The sequence below is a fragment of the Vulpes vulpes genome, chromosome 12 (genome assembly GCF_048418805.1).
Source record: "Vulpes vulpes isolate BD-2025 chromosome 12, VulVul3, whole genome shotgun sequence".
NCBI lineage: Eukaryota > Metazoa > Chordata > Mammalia > Carnivora > Canidae > Vulpes > Vulpes vulpes.
Genome location: NC_132791.1, coordinates 20,499,859 through 20,527,337, shown reverse-complemented (window position 1 = coordinate 20,527,337; position 27,479 = coordinate 20,499,859). Strand labels below are relative to the sequence as shown.

The window sequence follows — 27,479 nt, the reverse complement described above, 5'->3', positions numbered from 1 at the left end:
CCAGGGGGGCTGCCCTGCACCTTGCTTTAAAAAAACTAGCAACATATCATAAAAATTGTTTTCAATGGGTAGTAGCTAAAGAGCTTTCTTTTTCTTTTTTTTATAGTTATATGGCATTTCATTAAATGCATGTGCCATAATTATGATGGGCGTTCTGGTTGTTTATTTTTTTTAATTTTTATTTTTTAAAGATTTATTTATTTATTTATTTATTTATTTATTTATTTATTTATTTATTTATGATAGACACACACAGAGAGGCAGAGACACAGGAGGAGGGAGAAGCAGGCTCCATGCCGGGAGCCCGATACAGGACTCGATCCCAGGACCCCAGGATTGTGCCCTGGGCCAAAGGCAGGCGCTAAACCTCTGAGCCACCCAGGGATCCCCCGTTTTGGTTGTTTAAAATGTTTTGCTATTGATCCACATTTTAAATTTTTTCATAGATATTGCTAAATTGCCCTTCAGAGAAAATGTACCAATTTACACTCCTGCCAACAAAACATGAGTTTGTTTTTCAACGTCTCCAACAACACATGTATTAGGAAACTTCCAATCTTTGCCATTATGTTAGATAACATGATATCTCAGTGTTGCCTTTATTTCCATCTCTTATGAGTGAGTTTGAGCACTTCTGTAGATGAACCATTTATAATTGCTTTACCATGAATTAGCTATTCCTATCTTTTGCCCATTTTTTATAGGGTTGTTGGCCTGTTAATTACTGCTTTTTAGAAACTTTGTATATATGTATAAATATGTGTGTATATATATGTGTATATATATATTTAGAAACTTCACATATATCCCTTATTTATTTATCCCTTATTTGTTATCTGTATCGTATTTTCCCTAACTTTTCATTTATCTTTTGACTAAGCTTATGTTGGTTTCCCCCATGCAAGATTTTTAATTTTCATGTAAAAATGTCTATTGATCTTTTGTTTAATGTTTATGATCTTCCTTGTACATTAGCCAGTGTTTTCTTCTAGTACTTTTATGATTCCACCATGAAAATATTTGATTCATTTGGATTTTATTTTAAAATGAAGAGTAAGATATAAGAAGTAAGATAGGGATTCAACTGTTTTATTTTTTCAGATCATCATATAATTTATATAAACTTCAGGGGCTCCTGGGTGGCTCAGTCAGTTGGGCCTCTGCCTTTGGCTCAGGTAGTGGTCTTGGGGTCTTCCAATCAAGCCTGAGTTGGGCTCTGTGCTCAACGGGGAGTCTGCTTCTCTTTCTCCCTCTGTGATCTCTTTTACTCTCAGATAAATAAAATCTTAACCAAAAAAAAAAACCCCTCAGAGATGTTTGAGGGTCAGGACCCCGTGTTCTTCATAGCACTCCTTACTAATACCTAGCACTTGATAAGAATCAAGATATCCATATATCTGTGTTCTGAGTGACTCCAAAGCTCTGGAACTTTCTAGGACACTATCACCATTATAGCACATGCCTTACCCATACTCTCCTAGTCAATGTTATTTTAATGAATGAATAAATGTGGATGTATTTAATTTGGGCCACATCAGGCTAGCAAAGCACAGCAATTCACAGAGCCCAGTCAGTCCAAGTATATGCCTCTATACATCCAATGTGGGGCTGGGCCATTGCATTAGACAAAGCATAGCTCTGCCACTTAGCCTCTGACCTCAAAGTAATAGTTTAACTGTTGTGTACTTCTGTTTTCCTCATCTGTGGAATGGGATAACAAAACCTAGCTCAGAGGAGTATTGTGAAGGTCAAATGAGATATTGTCTGTATAAGGTCTTGAAGGACATCAAGGTGGTATGCCCTAAGGGATTATGGCTCAAGTGTGGATAATGCAGATACCATTAATGGCACATACCTAGTTATATGTCGTTTCCTGGTGGGACTGTAAGAGGAGGAGGCTGGAGAGAGGACAGAGTTGTTGGGAGATGGTGGCTGTAAGTAGCTATTTCTGTTCCCCAAGTGACCGTTCCCTAGGCATAGACTGAAATTCCCTCTGGAATCACACTAATGGACACATTAGTATCAGTTGACAAAGTACCGTATGCTCTAAAATGTTCTCCCATTAAGTTTCATGGGAAGTGGCAGGAATTCATGGACCATTATAGGAAATCTTCCATGACTTTAGCCTCTATAAACCGTAGGCTTTAGAAGGTCAGGCTATGCCCCCAGCTGTATGGTGATGCACAAAACATCACTTATTTTAAGACAGAAGGTCTGTAAAATCAGGTTATCCTTGTCTTGTCAATACTAGGATCAGAAAAGGATCTTTTATTTTTGAAAAAAATGTATGTTTTAATAATGGATTATTTTGTGAATGCATGCTGTTTGGTTTCAAGCTAATCAGCATGTATAACAGTCATTAATTGGGGTCTAGGTTATATATTTCTTCAGTGTCATTGTGTTTTTTCATAATCCACAACTTAAATTTACAGTAGTTTCAGCATTCTTTCACAAAAAGTTAATCTCTTTTTATATTTATCAATCTACATCTTTTAAAAAGAGAAAAGAAAAAAAGAGAAGAAAGACCCAAACTCCACAAATTGTGAAAGAAAAAGCAGATTTAAAGTGTTAAGATCTGGCAGTTTCTTTTTATTTTTTCAGAGAGGGAAGGGGGTTGGGGGAAGTGTGGAAGGAAAGAGAGAATCCCAAGCAGACTCCATACCCAGTGCCAGGCCCACTGTGGGGCTTGATCTCATAACCCTGATATCATGACATGAGATGAAATCAAGAGTTAGACACTTAGTGGACTGAGCCACCCAGGCGCCCCAAGATCTGGGAGTTTCAAAGTGTATAATAATAGCTGCTTTTATTTTTTATTTTTTTTTAAGAATTTTATTTTATTTTATTTATGATAGTCATAGAGAGAGAGAGAGGCAGAGACACAGGCAGAGGGAGGAGAAGCAGGCTCCATGCACCGGGAGCCCGACGTGGGATTCGATCCCAGGTCTCCAGGATCGCGCCCTGGGCCAACGGAAGGCGCCAAACTGCTGCGCCACCCAGGGATCCCTGCTTTTAATCAAAATCAAATGTCTACAATACCCTGATTCTCTGCTAGGTGCTTTATCCTTATTTAATTTGATCCCCACAACACTCCCCAAGGTCAGTATTATCTGTTTATTATGATGTGAAAACTGAAAGGCTGCATTAGTTGTCCAAGGTCACAAAACTAACAAGAGCAAGAGCTGGTATTCAAGCCATGTCTGAATCCATGGCCCAGATCCTTCCCAGAGTATCCCTGATTCAAAGAAAATACTAAGACACAATGTCTCGGTACGTAGTCCATCGTAACAAAACATGAATAAAGCCTTGTTTTTAACAAAATCTAGGTCATCAATCTCTCTCCCTATCCTACACTGAAGATGGAAGAGAATGCCTCCAACACACTCCCGTGTCCAGGGTTTCTCCATGAACTACTTCCAGAATTCATGGTTGTAAAAGAGTGTTTTAACTGAAGAGGGTTTAGGCTAGCACTACGCCTAGATCTCCCTTCAGTCAGATTTGCTCTGCTTATACCTGTCTTCTACATTGAGCTTCTATTTAATAGGCTTTGAATTGAATAAAGGATTCCACTGGTCTACCCTTCACCAAAGTTAGAAAGATACTAGGGGCTTCTGGCTGGCTTAGCTGGTAGATTGTGCAACTCTTGATCTTGGTGTTGTAGGTTTGAGCCCCATGCTGGGTGTGGAGGTTACTTAAAATCTTAAAAAAAAAAATTAAGATATTTAAAAAGTCAAGGTGCCATAGGGGCACCTGGCTGGCTCAGTCATGAGACTCTTGATCTCAGGGTCGTGGGTTTAAGCCCCATGTCAGGCATAGAGTTTACTTTAAATTAAGTTAAATTAAAAACAAAAACACTGATGTAGCTCAATTCTTTCTTTTATAGATGACACTCAGACCCAGTGGGCTTGCTAAAATCACCAAGAAAGGTAGGATCCTTTTCTCTTTAAAGTTTTAATTGCTGGGACACTACAGGGAAACTATGGACTGACAAAGACAACCATCATGGGAAATATGTCCTAAGAGCCTTTCTGGCTTGTCAACCCAATAGCAGATGGTGGATGACCCAGATTTAAGTTATGACTATCACCTACTACTGGATTATTTTGATCAAGTTATTTAACTTTGCTGAATCTCTTCATCAGCAAAAGTAACACCCTAATACCTGTTTGTTGGGGTTTTGCCATAATTAATAGTGTATTTAAAATACCCGGCATGGGGATCCCTGGATGGCTCAGCGGTTCAGTGCCTGCCTTCACCCCAGGGTGTGATTCTGGAGTCCCAAGATGGAGTCCTGCGTTGGTCTCCTGGCGTGGAGCCTGCTTCTCCCTCTGCCTGTGTCTCTGCCTCTCTCTCTCTCTCTCTCTCTCTCTCTCCCTCTCATGAATAAATGAATAAAATCTAAAAAAAAAAAAAATACCTGGCATATAATAGGTTTTCCTTTCCATCCTTGGAACCTTCTAGTATGTTGTTCACTGTCTGGGAGTTCTCTTCTTGCTCTCTTATTCAGGGAGCTAACTTACAGTCACTCTTTAGTTTTGTTCATTTCTTTCCTGGGTTTGAATCTAAGGTCTTAGATTCTAATTAAATGACCTTGGGAAAGTCTCCTCATCTATATAACAGGGGACCTAATAACATATATCACATAGAATTAAAAAATGAGATGACATGAACTGCTTAGAACATTGACTAACATTGACACCCATGAGCCATATGAGTGGCTCAGCGGTTGGGTGCCTGCCTTTGGCCGAGGGCGTGATCCTGGAGACCTGGGATGGGTCCCACATCAGGCTCCCTGCATAGAGCCTGCTTCTCCTTCCACCTGTGTCTCTGCCTCTCTCTCTCTGTGTCTCTCATGAATAAATAAATAAAATCTTTTGTTAAAAAAAAAAAGAACATTGACTAACAAATATTAGGTCTCAATGAATTTTAACAAGGGCAGTTTGTGGGGTCCACAAAATAATTCTGGGCAACTCTCTTTCCTTCATAAGTAAGCTATTCACATTGCCTGGAAGCTTAGGATCTTAATGCTTTGTTCTTGGAGTTCAGGAATTTCACCAGGGCATGTTTTTAAAACTCTGTTCTGCCAATCTCTGTCTTTTAATTGATATATTTAGACTAGTTACATCTACTGTAATTATTGAAATATTAGGACTTAAGTCTGACATTTAATTATTTATTTTGTTTGTCCCCCATTTTCCGTTCCTATCTTGCATGCTTCCCTGTGAATTACTTGAGCAATTTTTTAGAATTCCAATTTGAATTGTCTATAATGTTTTTTAGTGTATTTCTGTATAGTTTTTTTGTCAAATATAAAGTTACATTTTTTTGTCAAATATAACTTATCACAGTTTACGGATGCTGACATTTTACCACTTCAAGTGAAATGCACATTTAGGTCCCTTTACCCTCTCTCCTTTTTAATATGATTGTCTTAAATAATTCAAAAAAATTTTAAAAAGATTTGTTTATTCATGAAAGACACAGAAAGAGAGAGGCAGAGACAAAGGCAGAGGGAGAAGCAGGCTCCACGTAGGGAGCCTGATGTGGTACTCGATGCTGGACCTCCAGGATCACTCCTTAAGCCAAAGGCAGACTCTTAACCGCTGAGCCACCCAGGTGTCCTGATTATCTTAAATATTATATACATTGAAAACATCTAACAATATTATAATTTTTGTTTCCAATACCAAACATAAATCAGAAAACTCAAGAGGAAAATGACATTTTATTACACTAACCAATATTTTTATTCTTTCTGTCATTCTTTATTTCTGATATTCCAAGTTTCCTTCTTTTTTTTTTAAGTTTCCTTCTTTTATCATTGCTTTTGTGTTTGAACTTTTAATTTTTTTTTAAATTTATGATAGTCACAGAGAGAGAGAGAGAGAGAGAGAGAGGCAGAGACAGGCAGAGGGAGAAGCAGGCTCCATGCACCGGGAGCCCGACGTGGGATTTGATCCCGGGTCTCCAGGATTGCGCCCTGGGTCAAAGGCAGTGCTAAACCGCTGAGCCACTGGGCTACCCCATCCAGAGACTTTTTAACTTCTTTTGTTGTATTTTCCAGTTATATCATTTCCATGTCATTATTTTTTAAAAATAACATCTGTTTCTTTGTTGATATTTCCTATGTTTTCATCTGAGAACTCATGATTGCTTATTGAAGCATTTTTAGGATGGCCACTTTAAAAACATTGTCAGATCATTCTACATCTGCAGCTTCTCCATTTTGGTATCTGTTGTCTTTCCTTCATTCAAGGTGAGATTTTTCTGGTTCTTGGTATGATAAGTGATTTTTAAAATTGTATTCTGAACATTTTGGGTATTATGTTATGAGATTCTGGATCTTATTTGAATTCTGTTTTAGCAGGCCTCAGCAGACACTGTCCTGGTAGGGAAAGAGAACCGTGCCTTGTGACCACTGGGTGGGGATGGAAGTCCAAATCCCCACTCAGCTTCTGCTGATACCACCCTGGGGCAGAGTGGGAGATGTGTCTTGTGACCTCAGGGCAGGGGTGAACATCCACGTTCTCTAGTTAGCCTCCACTGACCAGGGGTGGGAGAGTGGGAGTAGGACCACTGTGTGTAATTTTTTACTCTAGTGTTTGGCTGGAATGGGGTACATGTTGTCACAAAGACTTCTGTCTTGTTGGGCTGCTCTTTCCCATCCCTTTGGCTACGGAAATCAGACTTTTCTTGAGGCCTTTTGAAAAAAAAGTCTGTGCCCTTTGGCATTTCCTAATTGTGGGCTTCTCTAGTGCCTCATCGGGGATATATAGGATGCAAAAAGAAAATCCACGGAATTTGTTGCCATGTTGTTTTTTGAGCCCTGAGGTGCCTGGCTGGTTTGCATTCTCTCCATCATTCAGAATTTCCTTATGTTTGTTTTACACATGTGTCTAGAGGGTTTAACTATATTTAACAGGAAGAATAGGGAGAAATATGTTCCTCTATCTTATCCAGAACTGGAAGTCCTAGGTATATGATTTTATTTTATTTATTTTATTTTATTATTTATTTTATTATTTATTTTATTATTTATTTTATTTTATTTATTATTTTATTTTATTTTATTTTATTTTATTTTATTTTATTTTATTTTATTTTATTTTAAGTAATCTCCACACTCATTGTGAGGCTTGAACTCACCACCCTGAGATCAAGAGTCTCATGCTCCACCAACTGAGCCAGCAAGGCGCCTCCCTAGGTATGGTATGTGTTTTAAAATTACTGCTGAATAGCATTCAATGAGTCTTTTTTCTAGCTGAAAATTCAAGTTGATTAAAATCCCTAAAGTTTTCTTCTTTTACTTCTTTGATGATTGCTTCACCCCCTTATTAATTTTGCTCCATTTGCTGCTCTATTATGTTTATCTCTCCTAGATATATCAGCCATGGTTATAACCTTTTCACTCATAACTTCCATTTCTTTGTATTTTTGGTTTGGTGGGGTTGTTCTCCTTTTTCATCTTTCAGGTCATTAAACCAATTTTCAGTGGTGTTCATTCTATTTTTCACTTCCACAATTAAAATGTTTAAATTTAGAAATTGTCTTTTTAACTTCCCAAAACCATGTGTCTTCATTCTGATTCTGTCTTTTTAATCTCTACTTGAATCTCAGAATTCTTATTTTATTTTATTATTTATTTATTTATTTATTTAAGATTTTATTTATTCATGGGGGCGGTGGCAGAGACACAGGCAGAGGGAGAAGCAGGCTCCACGCAGGGAGCCCGACATGGGACTTGATACCAGGTCCCCAGGATCGCGCCCTGGGCTGAAGGCGGCGCCAAACCACTGCGCCACCGGGGCTCCCCTCAGAATTCTTATTTTAAAAGCTTACTTTTTCTTTTAAACCTATCTCAATATGTGTAACCTCTTCTAGCTATTTAGCTTGGTCTTCTTCCTTCAAGCTATGGAGTCTCCTTAAATGATCTCTGATCTGCTTTGGCCACTCATGTTGGCACCTGGGCAAATCAGGATACGATGGCCTTTTGGGTAGCAACAGTGTAGCAATCGTGAAAGCAAAGGAAGCTGATGCTTCTCCAGTGGCCTAGTCATGAACGAGGCTGGTCAGCTGGGCCTACCATGCTGAGGTGAGATGGCAGAGGCTTCTAGGATCTTCAGACATCCCAATATGAATAGGAGAGGGTTGGGCTTCTGTGTGCCATTGTATAGGTTGTCTATACTATACAAGGGTACCTGGTTGAGAGGATCAGTAGGAACTAAAATCCACTTGCTGATTGTATACCATGGTGTGGAGCTACATCTGCCTGAAGGAAGGGAACATTATTTTCTTGTTTTCACAAAGGCATCTGAGGAGGTGATGCTTTTTTTCTAATCCACATAAAGGTGCTGTATGAGCTAGTAGTGGCCCTGGGAGGGGTAGATTGGCCCAACTGTGACATTCCCCTCTAGGAAGATAGACTTCAGCCAGGGTAGGGGTCTTCCCTCAGGGCTATGAGCAGCAAGTGGGCAGGGATAGTTTCTACTCACCTGTGAAAGGGTCCCACTCTGTCAAAGCCAGCTGGGCCTCTCAGGTGGCCCCAGAATCAAAAGGCTTCACTGGAGACTCACTAGCAAGACAGGTACTTTCCAGGCCCCTGGGAGTTGGTCCTCCCCACGGTTTTAAACAGTGTGGCAGAGACAGCATCCTCCACCAGTCCTGCACTGGTTCAGTCTCCCTGGGTATATGTGACATCTCTTTTATGTTCTAGCTCTAGGCCCTCACATCCTACCCTCTCCATTCATTATATGTCTCCCAGCATGACTTACCTCTATATGGAGCTGGCTAAGAAAGGGAGTCAGTTATAGGATGCAGGACCACATCTTTAGAGGACCCCCCGGATAGTCACCCTAAAATGATTTATGAAATTTCTCCATATTATGATGGTGTTGCAGCCATCTTCCTCCCTACAAGGATAGAGCTCTGTTACCCAGATAAACTTGAATTTGAATCCTGTTTGTCAGCTGTGACCTCATATAAATCATTTGACTTCTCTAAGCTTGTCTCAGCTTATACTCCTGTAAAATGGGGATAATAATGTTTGTGTTGCATAACTTAAGGAGCTATTGAGAGAATAAAGTGAGATGTTTACTTTGTCTGGGGTTTTACAAATGGTACAGTGCTTTGAAAAGTATAGGAGCTGAAGAAAGTGATGATGGAGGGATAGTGGCATCTGCCTCTTGGGCTATGGGGAGTAGAGAAGTAGTGTGATCTAAAGCAGAATCCAGCCTGTGGTAATTGGAGCAGATGTAGTGGCAGGACCAGAGTAGGGCCATGCTAGACACTGGCTATAACACTATGGGCATGCCATTGGAACTGATCTCCCAAAAGCTGCACCAATAGAGAAATAGAGAATTTTAAAAAGAATTAAAAAGGAAATAGATGCTGAAACCACTTCTATTTCCAAAGGTGTTCCTCAGAACACTGAAAGATTTATCATCTGGGGAATGAGATTTAAAACTTGTCTGACAGGACACATAAAGAATTCAAATATTTTCAAAAAATTGTGATAATCATTCCTGGCTCTATCCCATCCTTTCCCTCTGTTCCCAACCCAGTCATGAAATCCATTGCCATTAGCAATAGAGTAGAATATCACTTTCTTTATCAAGAAGCAGAGAATGTGATTAGGAATAGGGAAAGAAATGTAAGCAGACAAGGCTGATTGGAGAACTAAGGAAGCAGTCCAGAGAGGAGACATACTTTCTACATCCCCATCCCCCAATCCTCCTAATAAAGTAAAAATGGGCCATCTTTAGGAGCATGAGTGTGATAAGGAGTCAGGCACAGTTTGGAGAGTCCTGGGAGACAGGGCTCTCTTCACTAATACACAGAAAATGGACTCTCTCACCTAACTCTTTATTCATTGTATTTTACAGTGAGCTGGAGAGTTCATTTTTAAGAAGTGAGTGGTGAATGTCTGCTCCTGTGTCCTCTAGGATTCTAATCTTGGGAGTAAGAACATGTTGTTTTTATGTCATCATTTCTCTCTATAGAGCAACAATTTACTTGTTCTCAAGAGGTAATATAATCCTCGTGATAAGCACCCAGTTTCTTTTGCAGAGAACAGCTGAACCTCTCTTTCTGAGGAGATGACACTTTAGTTTCCTTATTCTCAAATAATCATTCAGTTTGGAGCTCAAGAGATCTTGGTCTATAAGGTATCATTCTCTCCTTTTACAGAGAAGAAGATAGTATCTCAGAGAGGTGATGTGACTTTCCCCTAGCCACACAGCAGGGTAAGGACAGAACTGGGTTTTAGAACAGGACACTGCTTTTCTACAAGCAGCTCGCCATAAGTGCAGCCTTGGATCTCCTATAGAGCTACTCCTAATGGTCTTCCTGAAGTACTCCAACAGTTCATGACCTTTGGCTCATCCTAGTTTCAAAGTAACTGCCTTTGTTATAGTTCAGTATTAAGTAGGTCTTGAATATTAAAGATAGGTATTTAGTTTTTGTGGTATAATAACACTCTCATAACCAAACCATTGCATTCCCTATCCAGTCTGCATTTGTGTTCATAACGCAAGGCACAAGTCCATAGCCAGCAATCAACAATGTTGGATGAATGACCTCTTGGAGTCCTATTAAGGAATCATATCATTTTAGATCTGAAAGAAACCACCAAGGTCATTCAGTCTCACTTCTCCTGTCTTCTGTAGCCTGAAGAGTAATAGGACTTGGGCAAGTAGCAAAATGGTACTAGTTTACCCTGTTTCCCAGACCACTGTTCACATTTTTGACCTGCACTGCCTCTCATTAATTTAACACGAAGGCATTAAAATTGCCAATGTACTTGTGTATACAAGTATTGGCGTACTGTATACTTGTGTACTGGTATACAAAATAGAAGTTTCTAACATTGGGATCCCTGGGTGGCTCAGCGGTTTAGCGCCTGCCTTTGGCCCAGGGTGTGATCCTGGAGACTGGGGATCGAGTCCCACATCGGGCTCCCTACATGGAGCCTGCTTCTCCCTCTGCCTATGTCTTTGCCCCCCTCTCTCTCTCTCTCTCATAAATAAATAACATTTTTTAAAAAGCAAAAAAAAAAAAAAGTTTCTAACATCTACTGTAAAAACACTGCTCCATACAAAATGATAGGGAAAGGTTTAAAAAAATTTTTTTTAGTCATAAGGAATTTGATCATTCAGAGGAAGAGCAGAAACTCATCCTAAATCACTATAGGCAGTAAATCTGAAATTTGAAGCAGTAAACTATTCTATTTTGGGAACAATAGATATAAAGTCAGGAAGAGTTAGGCATTCCAAGAAGGAAATTATATAGAAAAGCTTACTATTAAGTCAGCTCTCAGAAGTATTTGAATGCAAAGGAGATTAATATGGAGAAGGGGAAGGTATGGGCACTTAGCAGATAACAAATGGCACACTCATGCCATAGAGAAAGCAAAACTTTTAGCTGAAATGGTACTTATGGGAAATAAATTCAAACCTCAGATGTTTTTAGTCAGGAAGTCTCATTAGGATGCAACACAGCTTCTCATTATGGGTTATTACATAGTGTCACTAAAAAAAGGAGAGACATCTGAGAGGGACAAGGCGTGATCAAATAGCCATATGAGAAATTTCAGTCTTGCTGTATCTTGCTCTATGTTAATATTGGATCATTTGATGGTATTCTCTCAACAAAAAGGACTTCAGAGTGACAAAAACAGAGATTAAAAGTGATCTAGAGTGAAATGACAGCTGTTAGGGTAAAGTTCTTTTAAGAAGCTTATGTATATTTTATTCATCGACTTATTTATTCATTCAACAAATATCTATAGAGTCCTAGGAAGACAAAAATAAATAAGATAATTGTCTTTCTCAAGGAGGTTTCAAGAAGACAGATATGTAAATAAATCATTGTAATGTAGTGTGCTTGGTACTTTATTTGAAGAACAGCCCAAACACAGTACAGCCACGAAGGAGGGGCTGGGAAGACCTTATAGAGAAGATATTTTTCACCAGGATTTAAAGGAAGAAGAGTGGGACGCCTGGGTAGCTCAGTGGTTGAGTGTCTGCCTTCAGCTCAGGCATGATCTCATGGTCCTGGGATCAAGTCCCACATCGGGCTTCCCACAGGGACCCTGCTTCTCCCTCTGCCTATGTCTCTGCCTCTCTCATGAATAAATAAGTAAATAAAATAAAATCTTTAAAGGAGGAAGAGTTTGTCCAGCAAGTTGTAGGTAAAGTGGGAAAGGAGAAAGCCTTCTAGGGTGAGGCATCAGCTTCTGCAAAGCACTTAGTTGTGGGGGGATTTAAAATCCCCAGTGAGGCCCCGTGCAGCTGTTGATGGGCTGTGGAGTCTTACATGAATGACTATACTGCCTGGAGCCTCAGTTTCCTTCTGTGAAAAAGGAGCATGGGTGTCCTCACCAGGTACACTGATTATAGGCACGACTACGTGCTGGGTAGCAGACAATGAACACTGTTATATCTCTAAGTCACTCTTTTCAGAAGATCCCTAGATTTCAGGTATTCTTACGTATGCTCCCTTTGCAAAGGAAGAAACGGAGAACGGAGGGGTTGTAGAACCTTCTCACACTGACACGGCTTAACAAGAGGCTGTGTTGGGAGTTGAGGAAAGGCAGTTTGGCTCGAGACTGTATATTTTAGCACTACACTCCATGGCTTTCCTACATGAAATGCTGTGTGTAAAGCACTTAACACAGTGCCTGGCACACAGTAGTACATTAATAAATTGTAGCTATTTTTACAATTGTGAAATATGATGTGCCCTAGGAACGTAAGGTATTTGCTGTAAGGTAATAGAATGATGTCTAGACAGCGCTATAGCCATATCAAGTCAGATTACTGAGGGCTTCATGCCATGCTAAGCACTTAGGATTTTATCACAGGGTCGAGAAGAGACAATGAAGGTCTCTCAAGCAGGAGAGTGACTTGCCAGATTTGTGATTTGAAAAGATCCCTGGCAGCATGTGGAAGAGGAATTGCAAATAGACTAGACTAGAGGCATAGACTTCAGCTTCGATGGTGAGGCCTCACCTAAGTAAGGCACAGGCAGCAAGCAAGATGAAGAGGAGGAGACATGGATAAGACGTGTTATGGAAACAGTGTTGACTGGACTTAGCTACCAGTAAGATAATGAGGGCCAGGAAGAAGGAAGAGTCTAGAAATCCCCCCTGGTTTAGGTTTAAGTGCCACTACTATTAGAGATATGGAAGCAATGCAGAAGGGGCAGTTTAGGGGGAAAGTTGTGGTTTAGTTGTGGCTCTTTTGAGACTGGGGCACCTGAAGAGGATTCAGGAGATGTCCAGCTGGCAATTAGGTTTCTGGGTTTGGAGCACAGAAGAAGGATGAAGCCATGCATCTGATAGAATTGCTCAGTGAGAGGGAAGAGGTAAAAGAGATCAAGAAGGGACATGAGGAGCATTGGCATTTAAACAGCCAGCAGACAAGGAAGGCTGAAGGAGAAGAGCAATCAGAATGGGAACCTGGGCAGAGTGGGGACCCAGGAGCCAAAAGGTAAAATTGTTTACCCATTAAATCTCCTGAAAAAGCAGATGCTTCTGGCATAGGCAGCTAGGACACGGAGACGGAAAGGAAAAAATTCCATGGGCAAAATCTATACACACTGGCCAAGAGGGTTGAGTTCTTATTTTCCTTTCTGTCAGGTGCCTCCCTTAGTCCGTAATAATTTGCTTTAGGGAGAGTAATTTGGTTATTAATCTTTATTTACAACACATAATAAAAAAAAACTAAACTCTAGAGATCATTGTAGATGCACTGGAGTTGTAATAATGTGGACAGGTACAACACTTAAATTTTTTGGAGGCTTACTTTCTTTCCATAATGGCTTCAGAACTTTTCACTTTTTTATCCATTTTTTCCCTAATGGTGCTTATTCAAAGGCAGAATTTGGTACACTGTGTCTAGAGTGGAGACGGGTGGGGAAGCAGACCCCAAAGAATGAAGGGCTAACTCAGCCTGGATCTGGGTGGCAGAGGAGCTGGGGCACCGAGAGAAAAGAGATCTTTGAGGCACTGAGAGAAAAGAGATGTTGCAGGTTGGTTAGGAGGCCTTTCAAAGATAGCCTCTGAGGAGAGAGGTTTGGAAAAGAGGCCTGGATTTGGAAGTAAAAGAGAAGAGGTAGGTGCTGGAGTGATGTTCTTCACCTGGGCCAGGTAGGCTCCAATGGCTGCGATGCTGTTTTTGTTTTTTTGATGAAGGACACATTTATTAACTTCCATTTGTGCTTCATTCCATCACCAGAACGATCTAACATACCAACCTGATGGTGCCCCTTCCCTACTCAGAACTCCGTGTACCTCTCCTTCAGCTCTCAGCTTCTGTCCTTCCCTCATTGGGATGCTCTCATTTTGGGGTCTTTGTTCCTGTGGCCTCTGCCTAGAAAGCTCTCTCCACACTCCTCCCTTTCACTGGCCAAGCTCCTTGGTCTTTCTAGGTTTCTGTAGAGAGGAGGCCTTCTTCCCTGGCTCAGACAATGTAGCTGCCCAGCGACGGCACCCTGGGATCACAAGAAGTGCCCTGTATTAACAGCCCATTAGACAGTACATTCCAGAGGGCAGGGAGAACGCTTAATTCGAAGCTCTATCTCCAGTGTCCAACATGGGGCAGGGATCTAGTAGGTGTGGAACAGATGTTTCAGCAAAGAAAAGAGGTCTTGGACAGAGGTATGCATTTGGGAAGGATAGAGAGGTGGTAGGACCGGAGCCAGAGAAGTCGTTAAGATGGCCCAGGGAGTCTGAAGAGGGCTGAGTGCAGAGTCCCAAGGCACTCCAGCATTTTAGGGCTCTGGGGTTTGAGGAGCCCTCGAAGTGACCAAGAAGGAAAGAGCAGGGAAGTTGGGGTCATTTGCATCCCTCAGAGTCCTACATAGCTGGAGTTCTTCGAGAGGCCTTGGAGTATGACAGCCAGGAGAAGGGTGGGGTGAGAAGGCCGTGCCTGGAGACTGGGTTACAGTTCTGGAACGCCGCGGGGCTGGGTGACCTTGGGGAGCCCCTTCCCTCTCCTGGCCTCAGTCTCCCCGTGGGTACTCCGCGGACGCTGCGTGCCCAGGTGGGGAGCCGCGGAAGGCCGGCGGAGGCAGGGCCCGGGTGGGAGCGGGACCGCCCACTGCGGCGGGCCGGGACCTCCGGGGCCCGCGGAGGCGGCGCGCGGGGCTCCTCCCCCGGGGCGAGGGTCGCGGCGCCGGCTGGCGAACCCGCAGCTGCAGCCTCAGCACCTGCCGCGGCCAGACGGCGCGGGCGCGGCCGGGCCCTGCGCCCCCGCGCCCCCCCCCCCCCCCACCTCCGGCTGCAGCCGCGGCGCGGGAGGCGGAGCCCGAGCCGAGCCCGAGCCGAGCCGCTGCCCGAGCCTTGCCCGCGTCCGTGCCCGCCGCCGGGCGGGGCCGCCCCTCGCCGAAAGCGTCAGCTCTCCGGGTCCGCGTCCGCGCGGGCGGCGCCTCCTCTGCAGGTAAGGGCGAGGTCCCGGCGCCGCAAAGTTTTGGGGGCACTGACGGTCCCCACGCCCCGGGCCTGCGCCTGCCCGAGCCGCTGGCCGCCTGCCCCTCGGCTTCCTCCGCGCCGCCCTCCGCCGTGCGCTCCGTTTGCACCGCCGACCCCGGGTGACCCGCGCCCGCCTCCAGTCCTCGTGTCCCCATCCCTGTGGGAGGCGCGCCCGCGGGCTCGCTCAGGGCCTGCAACGGTTAAATTTCTCACAGTATCAGTGTGTTGCTTAAGTTTTTGAGATCTGCAAAGAGCGGCAAACCGGGAGGCGGGAGACCTGGGTTCAGGTGCGGCCGCGGCCAGCGCCAACTTTCTGAGTGACCTCGGACCAGCCAGCCCTGCCCCGTCTGGACAGCCACGCCTGGACCAGGAGGGGTTCGCCAGGGATGATCATCTGAAGTGCATGCCGGTGTTGCCATTTTGTGAGTCGGGGCACCCCTGAGTGTCTCAGCTGCAGGGCTCCCTGGGGCGCGGGGATAGAACCCACTGAAGTCAATCTGGGGCGGGGTGGGCCATCACGTTGCTAACCAGCAGCAGTTTGGGCTGAGCTGCAGGAGGGTTGTTGAGTCAGTCTCTGGGAATAGAGGGTGCTCCCAGAGCTAGGAGTCCGGGCTATGGGTTTTGGTGACCCCTCTGCCACCCACGGACTGTGTGACCTTGGGCAAGTCCCCCCACTGGTTTTGCCGCCCACGAAGTGGGGAGGGAGGAATGTGCACTAGATGATGGTTGTGGTCCTTCCGCTGTAAACTCTGGAGAAGTAGAGTCTTCCAGGTCTCTCTATTTAGGGTCAGTTTGGAACTCTTTCACAGTTTTGGAACATCCACCTATAGCACTTGCAAATGGGAAATAAAGGCAGCATTTGCAGTATGCTTTGGGAGTCTTGAAATAGACATGGCAAGGATTGGTGAATGCTGCCCTTCCCTCCTTCAGTGCTTTGGACCATCATAAAATATTCAACAGCATAATGATTTGTTTTCAGAGTGGCTTATAGATCAGCAAGCGTTTCTGTCTGTGAGTTGGTTATTTTTGTTAAAACCTCAAAATAATTTGAAGAAAAAAAATAAAGCACCATTGTAGGGGTCCTGACATAGAGGCCAATATCTACCTGTCCCTAGCCTAAAGTGATGTTTTCCAGTCAAGATGATGTAGAAAAACACTCTAAATCAAGTAGTTTTTGGTGTGTGTTCAACATAGGCATGGTTGGAGAGGCCTACAGTTTGGCAAGTACCTATTTTCTGGAACAGGTGCATTCTGGTGCAGCCAGAAGGAGAACTCTCTCATGCAGGAGAACAAGCATGAGGTAGTTAACCCATGTCCTTCAAAGTGAGCTTTGTGCTTTTGCCCAATCTCCTGTCCCCCTTGTGCTGCAATTAGCGTCTCCCCAGTGTGTGAGTGAAATCTGCTACTGTGAAAGGGTTCTTATGGAAGTGATTTTATTATTTTATTTCCTTCCTAGACTTCCTGGTTTTAAGTTTCAAGCTTAATGAAATCAGAGAACTAGTAATAGTGCCCTTTGTGACCAGGGCAGGAAAATAGCAGAGTTGTGGTACATATGTTTGCCTTTTCCCAGCCATACTCTGTAGTGGAAGCTCATTTGTCTGGAGCCTCTGATAGCTCAGATGCATTAGAATGCCACCAGTCACTTCCCTCTTCCTTCTTCAGTGGTTCGGTTCAGCAAGTGCTTTCTCACCACTCCTTCGGGAGGAAACAAATAGGAAAAACACCAATAGGCCCTCCCCTCAAGGAGCTCAGGGTCTAGTGAGGAAGAAGGAGGAACATACCACAGGCCATTCTGGGAGTATTCCTGGGGGACCTCTGGGAACACTGAGGAGTGTGGATTTTAACTGGGGGTAATGGGGAAGACTGTGTCTTGGAAGGTGGAAGGAGGAAGAGGATTTCAACAGGTGGTGGAAAGTGGAAAGGCCATTTTAGGTCAAGGAACTGGTGTGAGCAAAGGTACAGGGTCAGGAGAACTCAGGGCCCAAATGGAGAACAGTGGGTCAAGTGGAAGTGAGGGGAAGGCAGAGCACAGAGTGGAGCACCGTGGGGTGCAGGAGGCTCTGAACCTGGGCTTGAATCCACACTGATTTGGGGGATATTGGGCCTCTGAACCTCACTTTTCACATTTGCAGAAGGGGAATTATAATTCCAAATATACAAGGTTAAATGAGATCATGTATAAAGTGCCTAACAGAGTGTTTGTATAATGATAGACACTTGATAATCGTGCCTTTTATTAGAGTGTTCATGGGCAAGCTCCATAAGTGTTGCTAGACACCAATAAAGTGAATGAATGGTGCCTTTTGTTTTAGCATAGGTATTGACTTGGAACCTCACCATCAGACTGGAGTTCTTGTGACAATGCAAGGGCAGGGGCTTTTTGTCATTTGGGGGTGCTCAGATCAGACGCTGACATCAACAGCAAACAATGCTCTGTAAATACTGTTAGGTGGTGGGAGGCCACAGAGAAGTTAATCAGAACACGCAATCCCTGCCTCCCATAAGCTTATCACTATGTGCTCAAGGACCCAGGTGGGGGGATTTGACAGTCAGACACAGTTATAAATATATCAGCATTGTCCATATATGCTGGGAACCGGGCGCCAGCTCCCATCTGCCTTAGTGTGGGTTGCTGGGGATTTGTAGTAGCCAAGGACGGAGAATAGGACAGGAGGGTGAAGAAGGACACTGCAATACTTTGTGAATCTGTGTCCACCACATGGCAGCCATTCTACCGCCCTTCATTTGTTCATGGAACACTTATTCACAGAACACCTTCTCTGTGCCAAAGAATGATTCTAGGTGCCCCAGGAATACACTGGAACAAAAGGGAAGATCCCTGCCTTCCTGGAGTTTATATTCTAATTAGAGGAACATAGTAAACAAGTAAACATATAAATAATTACAAATTGGCTAAGAGCTGGGAAGGAAACAAGCAGGGTAAAGTGAGAGAAGGTAATGGGAGTGGCGAAGGAAGGTCTGTTGAACCACTGGGAGCTAAAGGAGACAAGGAGCCAGTTCAGACTAGAGCTGGGGGTAGGAGTGGGGGTGGCATGCAGTCCAGCTCAGTAAGAGGCAGGGTCGCTTTGGTGTGAGAATACAGGCTCTGGGCCACGGTGTCTGTATTTGAATACTGGCCCCACTGACAACTAAATATATTCCATTGTCAGGTTATTTAATCTTCTGGGCTTCAGTTTCTTTGACTGTAAACTGGGCATAATAACCCTACTTGATAGAGTTGTTTGGGGATTAAATGGATTGATATATGTAATGTACTTGAAATAGTGCCAGGTATGTAGCAAGCACCAAATGAAAGTTAAATTAAGAGGGTGGGGGGATGGGGGGAGGTGGGGCGAGGCAGCAAATGCAAAGACCCGGAGGCCTGAAAGGCTTTGTGTGTTCTAGGACCAGACAGGCTGTGTGCATGGGTATTATCACTACAGTTATGGGGATACTCCAGAGCAGGTTCTCTGCTCCTTCAATACAAAGCTATGTTTTAGGAATCCTGAAAAGAAGAATACCCAGCCATAGCATGGTCAAACCTAGAGTGGCATGGTAAGCTGCTGCCCACTTTGGGAACATCCCACTGTAGACCTCCTTCAGTATCTTTCCCTCCTTCCCTTCCACTCTCCTTTTCTTACCTTCCCTCTCCTGCCCCTTCTCCCTTTCCTCTCTGTCCCTACCTCCCTCGCCTTCTCCCCCGCTCCCCCATCTCCTCTCACTGTAAACCCTGAAGAGTAGTGCCCCTGGACTGCTCACTGATGTGCAGAGGGGAAGCATGCTGAGTGGCACCAAAGCCAGCCTTGCCCACTTGCTGTGTGATATTCTCTGGCCAGCAGTCTTCCACTCCCACCCTGGAAATTCCATGGTAGTGGGGGCAATGTGGGGGGTGCTACATAGTCACCCACAACCTTATTCTCTCCCTTGATCCCTCTTTATTGAAATCCAGTCACTCACCAAGTCCTGTCATTTTGACTTGTGAAATCTCCCTCAAACATGTCTCCACATTTCCATTCCCTCTCTGAACATCAGACTTCTGTTTTGTCTAATGTATGGCCCAGAGACCTTCAGTGGATCCCTTGCGTGTGGATAATGAAGTCCAGAGTCATCAGGCCCGCGGACATGAAGGCTGTCTCCATTTATTCTCTCAGTCCCCCTCCTCCCTCACCATGTCCTCCACACTTAATCCCTCCAGGCATTGCCTCTCCATCTGGCCCCTCTGCCTCATGTACCTCAGCCCTGGTGATCCTGCCCATGCCTGAGGGCCCAGCTTAAACCCTGTATGCCCTGGCAGCCGTCTTCTAGACCCCCTCGTCCCAGGGTTCTTGTCTGCCCCTGCTCTTCCCCTGCATTTAGTACATCTCGTAGGGAAGCTATTGCTGTCAATTGTGGAGGATTTTGTGTGCCGTCACTTATGCATGTAGCAATGGCTTTGAGAAGTCCCTGGGAGGCCAGACACAATGTCCCTCTTACCTCCGCCTCACAGTCCTTCTCATAGACCCTAGCCCTAGTGCGAGCTTGATATGTGTTTGCTGCAATGGATTGACCAAAGCCTGTGATTTTCCTGAGATCTGAAATGATTTGAGTCATGCCAGAAACATGATGCTGATGCTCAGGGCTTGTGGTCCCCAGTTGAACTCACTTGAGGCATTCTGATGCCTTGAAATGTAGGCCCTTCATTTGATGAAGAGTTGATGTTAACTCAAACAGGAGTCTAATTTTAATTTAGCTTTCCAATGTGGCCAACTTTTAATAAATATACTGTGCAAAAAAGCTAGATAAACTCATCAATAATTATTTATATTATGAAAGGATTTTTCACCATACCAAAAGAAAGCTGGTATGGAAAGCTTTCAAATATCCAACATGGGGCAGCCCGGTGGCTCAGTGGTTTGGCGCCGCCTTTGGCCCAGGGCATGATCCTGGAGACCTGGGATTGAGTCCCCCGTTGAGCTTCCTGCATGGAGCCTGCTTCTCCCTCTGCCTGTGTCTCTGCCTCTCTCTGTCTGTCTCTCATGAATAAATAAATACAATCTTAAAAACAAAAACAAAAACATCATGCCTGTGAACTTAACGTTATTCAGTATATAAAATTTTGATTTATGCACAGCTGTTGTAGCCATACTTCTACTATAGTCTAGGATATACACCAAACTTAATATGCATTCATAGAAGAATAATGATGTCTTAAATTTGTTTTGCTAACTACAGATTACATTATGTAGCTCTGCAAATAGGAGAGTTTTTAAAAATAATGAACTATCTGCCTGAAGGACAATGGAAAGCCCTATTTGGTGCTTGGCCAACTAATGTGAGGGCAGTAGCCGTTAATTTCACTCAAGTGACACAGTATTTTCAGGGACCCACCTGATGTTTGGAGACCTTTTTGCCATGGCTAGAAATGGCTTGGGCTTCCAATCATTTCACAAGCTGGCTGATAAATGATGTGTGTGCTTAACAGTGGTTCCTTTAGAAAAAGGAGGGGGGGGGACACTAATTACAGGCTAGAAAAGATAGGGTGGCAAATCCAAAAATATGAAAGTCTATTCTTTTGACCTCTCGAGGAATGATCTGAGAAGCTCAGCCATTTCAGTAAAAGGGTAACATGGCAAATTTTCAAAATTCTGAACAGAAAGAGCTTCAGAGGAATCCACCCGGATGCAACGATGAGATTTTGACTTAAGAGAAGACAGACAGATGTGCAGGCAGATGAGAAATGCTATGCTTCCTGTTTTCTGAGTATCCAGAATGTAGGGTGTAGGCTAGCATTTGTTACAACTGGCGATAACAATACCCTTCCCCTTGCCCCCAAAAAAGCCCTCTCCAAGACTGTTTTGAGCATTAGCATAGGTAAGCTTCTGAGTTACTGCTTTGTTGTTTGATTTGTTCCAAATCTAGAATTCAGAAGAATGCAAAAGGAAAAGCATTTATTAAAATAAACATGGAGTCTGTTTTCTCTGGTTTTCCCTGGAGGAGGAGATGAGCCCCAAAGCTCCCTTGGTACTGGAGCATGGGCTCTTGGCTCCTGGTCAGGGTAAAGGGTGATGTCCATATGGAGATATGTGCCCTTCCCTCTTTCTTCTTTCTTGGGTGTCGGAGACATTTGTATATAGGAGCAGGAGGAACTATTTCTTTTCTGAGTTCATTTCTGGATAGTTACAGTACTAAATTTTTTGGGTTTTTGTCTTTATAAAAGCTGCGTGGTAAGTTCCTTAGTTAGAGCACTGCCTGTCTATATGCCAAAAGCCCAGACTCATGCAAAATATTTTACAGGATATTTTAACTAACAGAACAGTCATAGACTTTCAAACAGGATTGCGAACTCCGGAGATGATCAACTATATCCTTTTCTGGTGCAGGAATTCCCCTAGCACACCCCAGCCTCTTTCTGCTTGGACCTGCCAGTCCTGGAGGCATTTCTATTCCATTGTCAATTGGCTCTGATTATTAGAAAGTTCTTCACTGTGCTGAACTAGACTCTCCCTACAGGCTGGGGCTGCGCTGTTTGCCTCTATTCTGCCCTTTGAAGCCCCACATAAAAATCCACTTCTTCTTCCCCACGATGGCCATTTAAGCCATTTGGACAATCAAAGACAGGGATCAGGTCCCCGAGTCTTTACTTCTTCAGTTAGAGTGTCCCAGTTTATCCAATTCCCTGAAAAAGACAGAACTAAGAATTGGACATAGTGACCATGCAGGTGAGATCTGACCAGCGTGGCGGGGTGCAAGACCATGGCAGCCTCACTTCAGAGTCTGTCTTTGCATTTAGCACAACCTGAGAACCAACTGAGTTCCTTGTGAGCCCCTCTAGAGTTTTGGGGGGAACCACATGCATGCTGGTGTCAGAGAGACCTGGGGGGGCTGTAGAGGAGAGTGTCAGGGACCAGTGGCTGATGTGGAGTGGCACTGGGTGAGGCAGCCCCCTCTCCGGGACTCAGATCCCTCATCAGTCTGATAATTTCTTTTTTTTTTTAATATATTTTTTTAAATTTTTATTTATTTATGATAGAGAGAGAGAGGGAGGGAGAGGCAGAGACACAGGCAGAGGGAGAAGGCAGGCTCCATGCACCGGGAACCTGATGTGGGATTCGATCCGGGGTCTCCAGGATCGTGCCCTGGGCCAAAGGCCGGCACCAAACCGCTGCACCACCCAGGGATCCCCAGTCTGATAATTTCTAAGGCACTGTCTTAGTCTTCTGCGGCTGTAGTAACAAATCACTGCAACCCTGGCTAAAAACAAAGCCCAGGGGCAGCCCCGGTGGCGCAGTGGTTTGGCGCCGCCTGCAGCCTGGGGTGTGATCCTGGAGACCCAGGATCGAGTCCACATCGGGCTCACTGCGTGGAGCCTGCTTCTCCCTCTGCCTGTGTCTCTGCCTCTCAATCTCTGTGTCTATGAATAAATAAAAAATAAAATATTTAAAAAAATAAATAAAAACAAAGCCCAAAAGTCTGAAATCAAGGTGTAGGCAGGGCTGTACTCCCTCTGGAAGCTCTAAGGAAGAATTTCTTCTTTGCCTCTTCCATCTTCTGGTGGCTGCTGGCATTCCTTGACTTGTGGCCAAACCCTGCCAGCTCTGCCTCTCTAGTCGCAACGACTCTTTCCGTCTGTGTCAAATCTAGCTCTGCCTCACTCTTACAAGGATACTTTGTCATTGCATGTAGGGCCCACCTGGACAAACCAGGATAAGATCCTCACCTGAACACTCTTAACTTAATTACATCTGCAAAGATCCTTTTTCCAATTAAGGTAAGATTTATGGATTCCTGAGATTGGGGCATGGACATATTTCTTAGGGGGCCACCATTCGGCCTTTAACTTTCTACTTTCTCTTTATGTGACTGTCTTCTGTGGATTGTATTTGAACCCAGCTCTCTGGGGTCCCCAGCCTCAGGTCTTTATTTTGGAGGTTTCATGTGTCTTCCTTTCTTTAGCATGGCAGCTGCTGCTCCAAGGTGCCCTGTTTTGCAGATGTGGCCAGGTCTTTCTGGTCCTTTGGTCTTCACCGGCATGCCCTGGCTAGTCAGTGAGTTTCTATCAATAGGAAGGAGAAGCTGTGCTATTAAAATGTTCATTACCAGTTCTTAGACTTAGGGGAGATCCCATAGTGAACGCGTTCTGTATAGAGAAGGGACACAGAGAAGAAGATTGAGTGTCCTTGTGTTTTCCTTATAATTTAGTCTGAGATTGGCTCATTGAGCGGGAGGCAAATTATTTACATTCTCAGTGACCAAGTACATATCTCTTTCTGTGAAAAACCAGGAAATGCTTCTTCACAGCTTTCAGAGTGTGTTGTAGCATGGTCTTCCTGGCCTTTAGCTAGCCTATCTCAGAAGTTCAAGGCCCTTTAAGTGGAGTCTTTGACCTCTGCGGGCTTACAGGCCCCTCAAAGGCAACACCAATAAAATACGCTTTTCCCCAAAGAGTGTCCGCATCATTTTGTTGGCAGTTGACATGCCAAAGTGCCAAAAAGGCCTGGGCAAGCAGGAGGGTTGGGTCTGGAGAAGCTGGGGAGAAGTAGCAGGAGGATGGTGGCCTAGGTGAGTCTAGCATTGAGCAGTTCCAGACTCTGCTCATGGCTGTCACTGCTGCTCTGTGATTACTGACTCACACCTGCCCAGAGCATGCTTCTTGACTGCTACTCCTCTCAGTTGGACATGCTTTGGTAAGAAAGGTCTGTGCAGGGGGTAGAGGCATGCGGGGGTGGGGAGGAGGGAGGAGACAGATGACTCACAGTCCTGCCCCATCTACAGCTGGTAGCAAGTCAGTGTGGGGCAGGGTGCTGCATGTTACAGAGACCTGCAGAGGGCTGGGCATGCCTTGAGTGAGATCCAGGAAGGCTTCCAGAAGAGACTGGCATAGAGCAGTTGGACTCTAGATTGCCACCTTCTTGGTCATCCAACCAGACCTGACCTGTACTTTGAGTTTGAAAAGGATCTTAAGGATCAGCTAGGAAGGCAGATATTCCAACTTCACTGCTTGGACTTCTAAGGGTAGGGGTGGGGAGCAGTTGAGAGAACTCTGCTTCTTATTTTGCTTACTAGGTTTAAAGAAGAGTGATTTCCCATTTTGACAAGGCTTGATGGAGCTGCCTACAAATATCCCCACATCAAAATGCCCTACTTTGTCTAGGAAGTCTTTTCCAGCTAGAGGAGCAACTCCCCAGATAATGTGGCTGAGAGGTGTTTCCATGTAACCTGCCCCACTTGAGTATGAGCTCTTCTCAGGCAAGGGCTCAGTCTGGTTCAGTCCAGAACCGAGAAGATGCCTGGTCCTGGGCACAGACTTGGTATATACAATGCTGACTGATGAAATGAAAGATGTCATTATGATGACTGCCTGCCTTGCATCTGACTCCAGCTGCCCTCATTGCTCTTTATGGTCACCAATGGTACCCTGGCTATGTTAAGGCCTCTGTGTTTCTCTGTCTTTTACCGCTTCTGCAGGTACCTGTCAGCCAAGTGCTAGTACGGAGTGGTGTCTGTTCTCTGCACTTTTGGGAAGCAGGGAGGCTGCAGACCTAACATTCAGGCTCTAGAGGTGCTGTCTCTTGTCCTGGGACATGGCCAAGGCCACCTGTAAACTCACTCAGTCTGCCTGGCTCTTCCTTGGTCCCCTGTAGCCTCAGGACAAGGATCAGAGAGTCAGTGGGGAGCAGGCAAAGTGCCAGAGTTTGACTCAGTGAGACCTGGGCTTCCTAGCTGTGTGACCTCAGGCACATTATTTCCTTGCTTACTTAGTTGATCATCTGTGAATGTTAAAATTACAGAAGACATGAGGAAGACACAACCACTGTCTTCTACCTAACCATGGTAAATTTTCAATAAATGTTAATCTCCCTTTTATGTTAGCTAAAGGGCTAATAAGGAGAAGAGGGACAGCTTCTATGAGTTAGAGGCTGTCTAAAACCAAACTTTGTTTCCCTCCATCCTTTCCAATTCCATCAAGCCCTTCAGCCTCCTAATTCCTCAAGCATTGCTACCATCTTTGATTTCTTCCTCTCTTTCACCTACTAATTATTATCAACTAATTTTTTGTGTATATTTGAAGATGTTGCTTCCCCTGCCTCAGTTTTTTTTTTTTTTGTTTTTGTTTTTTTTTTTTTTTAATCTGCGGACTGGGTTATTTCTAAGGTCCTTAAGGGCCCCTGCATTTAATTCCACAACATAGATTGACCATCCACTTTGTGCGGCCTTCAAATCAGGCTGGTGAATGTTTTAGGCCCCAGGGCACATAGGGATGGAGAAAAAGTCACGAGTCTTGTTGCAGAGGTCACAGCCCAGTGTGGCAACAAACAAGCAAAGCAGTGTGCTCAAAGCTCTGGTAGCGGATGAATCCAGAGCCAGGGGAATCTGAACCAGAACAGGGAGAGACTAGTCACTTGATGAATGTATGGGCTCTTCGGCCTCAGGGAAGAATTATCTAGAAATGTTTGCTGCTGGCACGAAGGCATTAATCATGGAGACTGATTCCTCCCAGGTGGCATTAAGATTTTCACTTTCAATTGGAATTATCAGATGGAAATTCCCAGCAGAGATGACATGCATTAGGGACCTTATTTCCTCTCTTCCTCCTGCTTTCCTGCAAAGAAAAAGAAATCCAAATCTCCAGAATACATTGACCTTTATGCACAGAAGCTCTTGGGATACGCAGCATAGTTTAACAAGTATCGTTTGTGTGCCTAACTGAGAAATGTCTAAGCAGATGCAGAATTACACGCCTAAAGAGAATTAATCTTATTTTTTGTCATGATTGTGTTCAGAAGCTAATTTTCAAAGACCATCCCAATGTTCCCAGCTGTCTGGATGATAGTTAGAAGCACACGACCCGTGCACTCCTATCCCTTCTCTTGTATTTATTCTGTCCCACGTAATTTGGTTAGAGTCTATAAGCTTTTACTGGTTGCCTATTATAAGTTAAGCCCAGTGTTGAAAGGCTATGGCTATGATAGAATATATCACTATCCAGAAGTTTCTTTCCAGCTGGACTGATAAGACTTAGCCCAGGAATAAGCAAACAGAGCCATCTATTCATTGGAGATTGCTGAGTACATTGGTGTGAGTGCCAGGATTTCAGCTCCAGGCAGAGAGGCCTGGAGAGAGGATGGTGAGGGTGATTCTCAAGAAGGTTTTTGGAGGAGTCTATTGGAGAATGGCCAGGGATTTCAAGCAAAGTCAAGGTGCAGGGAAAAGAACAGGTTGGCAGGTGAATTCAGCAAGGGCCAACTTTTAATTCTCAACCCCAGCCCCTCATTCTCATGTCTTAAGAATGAAAATAACATCCAGATGACCAAGAGACACATGAAAAAATGCTCAACATCACTTATTATCAAGGAAATACAAATCAAAACCACAATGAGATATCACCTCACACCTGTCAGGATGGCTAAAATAAAAAACACAAACAGCAAATGTTGGTGAGGATATGGAGAATAAGGAACCCTCTTGCACTGTTGGTGGGAATGCAGACTGGTGCATCCACTGTAGAAAACAGTATGGAGATTCCTCAAAAAGTTAAAAATAGAACTACTCTATGATCCAGCAACTACACTTCTGGGTATTTACTCCCCAATACAAAAACCCTAATTCAAAGGGATACATGCATCCCTATGCTTATAGTAGCATTATTTACAATAACCAAGATTTGGAAGCAGCCCAAGTGTCCATCTGTAGATGAATGGATAAAAGATGTGGTATATATATATATATACAAGGGAATATTTTTAAGCCATAAAAGAATGAGATCTTGCCATTTGCAATGACATGGATGGAGCTAGAGAGTATGCTAAGCAAAATAAATCAATCAGAGAAAGACAAATACCGTATAATTTCATTCATATGTGGAATTTAAGAAACAAAACATATGAGCAAAGGGGGATAAAAAGAGACAGAAACCAAGAAACAGACTCTTAACTATAGAGAAAAAAACTGGTGGTTACCAGAGGGGACATGGGTGGGAGGATGGGTTAAATAGGTGATGGGGATTAAGGAGTGCACTTGTGATGAGCACTGA

General features: G+C 44.1%; 1 protein-coding gene across 8 annotated transcripts in view; it reads left to right on the top strand.

The window, feature by feature from the left end:
* The window catches only part of FRMPD1 (FERM and PDZ domain containing 1), a 140,419-nt gene that overhangs the window by 32,880 nt on the left and 80,060 nt on the right, over positions 1–27,479 (top strand). For 3 of the 8 annotated variants that reach the window (XM_072727906.1, XM_072727902.1, XM_072727907.1), the window contains one exon: positions 3,884–3,926. The gene's annotated coding sequence lies outside the window, so the exon portion shown is untranslated. Of the gene's footprint in view, positions 1–3,883; positions 3,927–15,280; positions 15,892–27,479 lie in introns of those variants that run through there. The other 5 variants (XM_026013196.2, XM_072727899.1, XM_072727904.1 and 2 more) reach the window with 5 other exon arrangements.